The 6,707-nt window shown below is 43.6% G+C and overlaps 1 pseudogene; it reads left to right on the forward strand.

The window, feature by feature from the left end:
• The first annotated feature begins 1,088 nt into the window (after positions 1-1,088).
• On the forward strand, positions 1,089-2,342 carry LOC147464060 (uncharacterized; annotated as a pseudogene).
• Positions 2,343-6,707: the final 4,365 nt, after the last annotated feature.

Raw genomic sequence — 6,707 nt, forward strand, 5'->3', positions numbered from 1 at the left:
TCTAAGCGAGACAATTGGACATTCATTTCTAGAAGATATGTGCGTTCCGGACGCATTGGCAGTATCAAAAGTTTCAAAATCTTCCACCACTTGATAGTTTTGTGACTTTTTGAGTTCTAGTGATGATGTATCCCGTATCAAATGCACCGCATCTACCTTCTGAAAAAGGTGCTCGCATTAAATAAAAGAGAGTGCTCGTCTTCAAGGACCACTAGATTATTAAATGAGGAGAGGGACACCTTTTATATTTTTGTTAATATCAATCTATTTTTCTACGTAACGTAGGCTCTTCTCTCATTGGAGGAGCTTATTTTCCTCTCTCTACCAAAAGGCCCTCCAAAAGACCTCCGAAATCTCCTAATGCCTGTGACACACCTGTTCATACAAAAAAGAGGCCAATCTTCTCGCTGTTACATCTTTTACCGTTCTTGCCTCCATCCATTTTGTCAAATAGTCCACAGACACAAGGATATACCTTTTGCCATTGTTGGTCCTTGGCATTGGACCTACAACATCCACTCCTCATTTTGCAAATGCATCAAAAGACATTATAGCTTTTTGAGGCTCAGCCAAAAGCTTCTGATTTGCAAACACTTGGCATTCATGGCATGACTTGCACCAAACATAAGCATCTCTCATCATACAGGGCGAACAGTAACCTGCTCTCAAAATACAAAAGACAACCTGATCCTTGCCTTGATGGCCTATTTCTTCATGGCAGTGCTCCAAAATCAAGCCTATCTCTTCTTTGTACGACATTTTTTTCAAAATTCTATCCTTGGCATAAAGCATGAGATCCTCACCTACCAATGTGTAGTTTCTTGCTTTTGCAACTATTCTTTTATGCCGAACCTTTGACATGCCCTCTGGACATTGCCCTTTACCAAGAAATAATTCTATATCTTGCAATGATTCCCTTCCTGCATACAAGGCTTCCTTGACCTTTAAAGGAGCTGGCATCCAGCTTGTCCCTAGCCAACTCATCAGCTTCTTTACCTTGATTATCTAAGAACGATTTGCAAAATGGAGAAAGGAGAAGCATGCCACTTGGCATCGGTTGATTGGAGCAGGCAGAGGCTAAATTTAGCATGAGCTTCATGCAAAAAAAAACCAACGCTGACGCACCAAAGAAGGCAGAGGAAGGCAGGCGTCGCTTTTATCAAGTGGGGACAATGGGCTGCCACCCGGCCAGATTTGTTTTCGAAGGATCTTTGCGTAGCGTTGGAAAAGCTGCACTAAAATGCACCAGCCCACAAGTTTTCCTATACAGTGAAGTCAATAGAACGGGCGTTTGGCAAGACACTTCATGAGATCTTCATGGACTTTGAGGAGAAGCCAGTTGCATCTGGAAGCATAGCACAAGTTTACAAGGCAACTCTCCAAGATGGGGTCGCGTTTGGTAGGCAAAAGGGGACTATGACTGTGGCTATCAAAGTGCGACACCCGGGTGTTACTGATGTAATTTGGTGAGACTTCATTATCATGAATTGGATTGCTAATTTGTGAACCTTAGTACCAGGGCTGAGGTGGCTAAGTGTGCGCCAGTTTGTGGTTTTTATGTTGATGCAAGTTGATTTATCCAGGGAAGCAGCACATTTGAGTAGGTTTTCATATAATTTTAGGAGTTGGAGAGATGTATCTTTCCCAAGACCAGTTTATCTGTTAGTGCATCCGGGAGTTCTTGTTGAGTCCTTTGAGCAAGGAGAGAGTGTTTCAAATTACATTGAGCTTTCTGACAACAATCAGGTGAGTCGTAAGCTCGCATACATTGGCACAAATACCATTATGAAGATGCTTTTGGTGGATAACTTCATTCATGTAGACATGCACCCTGACAACATTCTGGTGCGTACAAAAAAGGAAACAGAGAAAAAGATAAGGCAAAAAAGTCTAAACCTCAGTTGGTCTTTTTAGATGTGGGTTTGACAGCTGAGCTCTCTCAAAAGGATCGCGGAAACCTTTTAGAGTTTTTCAAAGCGGTGGTGTTGAGAGATGGCCGAAAAGCAGCTCAATGTGCGCTTGGATTCTCTAGTAAGCAGTCATGTCCGAATCCGGCTGCTTTTATTAAGCAGTTGGAGACATCTTTCAAGTTTTGGGGTTCTAAAGAGGCAAGGTTATTCGTCCAGGAGAGTGCATGCAAGATGTTTTAGAGCAAGTGAGAATACACAGAGTTAACATTGATGGTGATGTTTGCATAGTGATGGTCACCATGATGGTTCTAGAAGGCCGGTAGCGCAAGCTTGATCCTGATTTCAATAAGATGCACTCTTCAAAAGCTTCTCCTAAAACAGAACATGGCAGAATCTCTCGCATACACCATAAATGCAGTAATGGCTCCTTAGTTTCATCGCCATTGCTGTGATATTACTGCAATCTCATGGGTTCAAGCAAAGCAATAAAGCAAAATTTTTGTTATACGTCAGGGTTGCGGCTATTTTATCGAAAAGGTGGAGGCATGTGAAGTCTCAGAAAGATGGGATGATGGTGGTGTACACACCGCATTGGAAATTTTGTTCTAAGAGAGACACTAATGTACATGGTACAATGGAAATTTTGTGAGTTAATTCGTAATACTAGAACATGCACTGTGACTGACTGCCAATTGTTGCAGCTTTGTTTCGTAAGAGAAGTCAGAGCACCTACAACAAAAGCCTCGACAAATCACCTAAGATGGCCATATCCCTTTCTTGTCAAAGATCCTGCTACGGGCACCAGTGTGGTGGATACGTTGGTAGACCTGATCTCTGACCCCATTCGGCCGCCGATGCTTCTCCAGATGAGGGCCTTGGCTACCACCAGAAGGTCAGTCACCAGTTGTACAGAGAGGAAGGTATCCTTTCATGGATGCAGGGTGGAGGTGGGCCATTGGAGATAGACCAAGGATTTAGCAGGTTGCAGAAGCTATGTTGCAAGTTGCAGTCTATTGTGTAGGATGTGAGGCAGATGCTATAGGGACGGCAATCAAAATCTATGCAAGTAGTGCATTGGTGGCTTTGCTGTGCGATGGTTGAAAGGAGGAGCTGGTCAAAAAATCAAGACAATCTTAGCAATCACAGTGAAGAGCTGGAAAAATCCTGTAGAAGACACAAATTGCGGCAAGAGGTGGTCAGGGTCGTTGCCCTGGTCTTTTGGGCCTCCGACTTCGAAATGTTGGAGAGGCTCCGAAAGGAAGAAAAATTCATGCTGATATTGCCGGTGCAGTGCATTGGTAGCTTTGCTGTGAGATGGTCGAAAGGAGCAGCTGGTCAAAAAATCAAGACAATCTTAGAATCACAGTGAAGAGCTGGACAAATCCTGTAGAAGACACAAATTGCGGCAAGAGGTGGTTAGGGTCGTTGCCCTGGTCTTTTGGGCCCCCGACTTCAAAATGCTAGAGAGGCTCCGAAAGGCAGAAAAATTCACGCTAATATTGCCGGTCAGGTGTTGTTCAAAAAGATGATGTACTTGGCAATGCCGTAGTGTGGACTCTTGGAATGCACTGATTGCAAGATTTGCCCCATAGGGGCAGGGCCAACAAGCTCTAGTCTGTTTTTAGCACATGCGAAGCAATTGTTGGGTCCAAGCCCTTGTCGGCTAGCCCGTGGGAAAGCCTCTCATAGGCATGCAGTAGAAAGATCTTTTGTAGCATGCAGTTGCATGGTTCAGTTAGCATTCAGTTTGCATGGCAAGCAACTTCTATATGTAAAGAATTCAAAAGTTAATCTAATACAATAGTATTTTTGTGGCTTTTGAGTTTTGTGTCGATCTGCTCTCTCCTTCTCATATACTCTCTTGCTGCAGCTTCCTCTCCCGCCATGGCTTGCATGAGATGGCATCCACCATAGCTAGCCCTCGTTCCAACAACTGGTATCAGAGCCCTACTGGGCCTCGGCTCTTGACAAAACCCTCGCGGGTACAGCCGCTTACACAGAGGAAAAAGACACAGTCGACCTGCATGCTTTTGCCCATAATCGGTAGCAATAGATTCGCCCTGGCTTGCTGGAGAGATCTCGATTCTTGAGTGCCTGCAAATTCGGCATATACAGTCTGCTGCGACCCCAATACCCTCCTCGCTGTCATCTTGCGCCATCTCTGCAGATCAGAGCTCGTTTTTCCCTTTGTGTTCACACTATTTAGAAATAGTGGCCATCTAAATTAACCTTCTAAGAAAGTGAACAGTCACACCATATTCACACTTTCGGTGCTCGATACCCGATTTGCAGGAAGTGCTGAATTGTCAAGGAGTGTTCGCAGCATATCAAAAGGCAGCATCTTAAAACGCAATCAATAGCTTGGTGGAAGTTCTGCCATATCATCTTGGGATGCTCAAAGGTCTTAGACTTGAAAAAGCATATCAAAATGGATGTAAGAACACACAAAAATTGCTTGGCTACATCAAGCATTTCAAAATACCATTGGCGGTACGTATGTGCGACCTACCCAAGGACTTGCCAACATGTTTTCCGGCATGGACAAGATAATGCATGCACATCAAGCTCTATCACTAAGGTAACTTCCGACTCTTTCAAAGAATATTTGCTTCAAAAACCAAGAGATACATCAACAGATGCTGAAGATCAAGACCTGCTTCGAGACCACAGTACAAGTTTTTTCATCAACTGTTTTTTTTGCCAGTTTAGTGTCATAGTTTTTGTCAGCTTTTGTCTATTGTCAAAACCATCATAAACTTTCCAATCAAAGCTTTTTCTTTTACATTGTCAGTTATTGTCATGCTTGTCAGCTTTCATCATATCAAAAAAATTTGTACGGGATATAGACACTGCCATCCATAAATGGTAAGACCTCCCAATTTATCAGTTTTTTGTTCTCAAGTCCCATTTTTGTCCCGCTTCTCATGAGGTTACTGGGTACACCTTAAACCCAAGGTTTGGCAGTGAACCAAAAACTCCACTTTTGGTAGCTAATGTTTTGACCTACACCCTATCTGTTCAAGGGGGGGTTACTGACCTAGCACCAGGTTATGGATAAACCAAAAATCCTTGGTTGTGAGAAAACCTAAAACTCACTGTTGACGAGTATACCAAAAAATCGAGGTATCATGAGTTGCTTGTCCAGTTCGGGCTTGAGGGGGGGATTGTTGGGTCCAAGCCCTTGTCGGCCAGCCCGTGGGAAAGCCTCTCATAGGCATGCAGTAAAAAGATCTTTTGTAGCATGCAGTTGCATGGTTCAGTTAGCATTCAGTTTGCATGGCAAGCAACTTCTATATGTAAAGAATTCAAAAGTTAATCTAATACAATAGTATTTTTGTGGCTTTTGAGTTTTGTGTCGATCTGCTCTCTCCTTCTCGTATACTCTCTTGCTGCAGCTTCCTCTCCCGCCATGGCTTGCATGAGATGGCATCCACCATAGCTAGCCCTCGTTCTAACAGCAATGGCCTCTCTCCTGATAGTATGCTCCATAGGGCAGGACCAAAAAGCTCTAGGCTGTTTTCAGCAGATGCGAGGTGAGGGCCTCTCCCCAAAACTTCTCGAGGAGCTTCCTATCGGGAGTGTGGACTCTTGGAATGCACTGATTGTAGGATTTTTCCCACAGGGTAGGGCCAAAAACCTCTAGTCTGCTTTTAGTAGATGCAAAACAAGAGCCTCTCTCCTGATTCCAAGATTTGCCCACATGGACAGGACTAGAAAGCTCTAGTCTTTTGCGGAAGCTGCAAAGCGAGGGCCTCTCTCAAGATGCAATCACCTACGCATGTATCTTGACGGCATGTGGCTCTACGCAGGATGCTCGAAAGTTCTAGATGAGATCCCTGCCCGGGATGTTGTCTCTTGGAGTGTGTTGATTGTAGGATATGCCCAACATGGCTGTGGCAAGGAAGCTCTCGACTATTTTCACCAGATGCAAAGCGAAAAGGGTCCCTCTACAAATGGAATCACCTATGTATGAACCTTGTGGGCCTTTATCTATTTGTATCATATGAGAATCAAACACGACATCTCTCCATATATAATCTCCTATGCAATGCAAGACATCAACTTGGGAAAGTTTATTCATGATGAGGTCGCTAATTAGGGGATTTTAATGAAACATGTGTGCTCAGAGGTGCTTTGGTTGGTATGTATACCAAATCTAGCACTCTCACAAACGCTCAAAATGTTTTGGATCAGCTTCTTACGTAGAAAGTGGTCTCTTATAATGTGTTGGTTGTGGTTGCTACAAAGGGAAGTAGGAATGTCAACATCCATTAGGAAATCGGATGAGTAGTGAGGGTGAGGACAAGGCTCCATGTAGCATGAACATAGCTTAAACACGCGAAGTCGAAGGACATGTTGCATCTTGAAGGCTTGTGACCTTACGCAAGATGTTGACATGGTTGAGAAAAAATTCATGATAGCATTGTTCGTCAGAGGCTATTGGAGAAAGATGTGCTTGCTAGTGCTTTGGTTGATATGTACGCCAAATGTGGTGTGGTCATGGAAGGATGGGAATTTCTTCATGGGCTTCTTCTTTGAAATGTCATCACTTGGATGTGTTGATTGCATTTGCATGAAGATGACAAGGTTTGAAGAATTTTTTTTTGCCAACAGAGGGATACACTATGACATGGAAATGTGGAAGTACACATGTCTTCATAAAACATCGGTAACAAGTTCTTCCTTGTACAAATGAGTATTTTTATAAATAAAGAAGTCCCTCCAACACTGGAGGAAAAGCATAAGTCCCCCTTCAACATTGGACGGGATAAAAGTGGCGGGGGAAGGGCACATTCC

Source organism: Adiantum capillus-veneris, chromosome 2, assembly GCF_014529385.1.
Source record: "Adiantum capillus-veneris isolate H3 chromosome 2, ASM1452938v2, whole genome shotgun sequence".
Taxonomy (NCBI): domain Eukaryota; kingdom Viridiplantae; phylum Streptophyta; class Polypodiopsida; order Polypodiales; family Pteridaceae; genus Adiantum; species Adiantum capillus-veneris.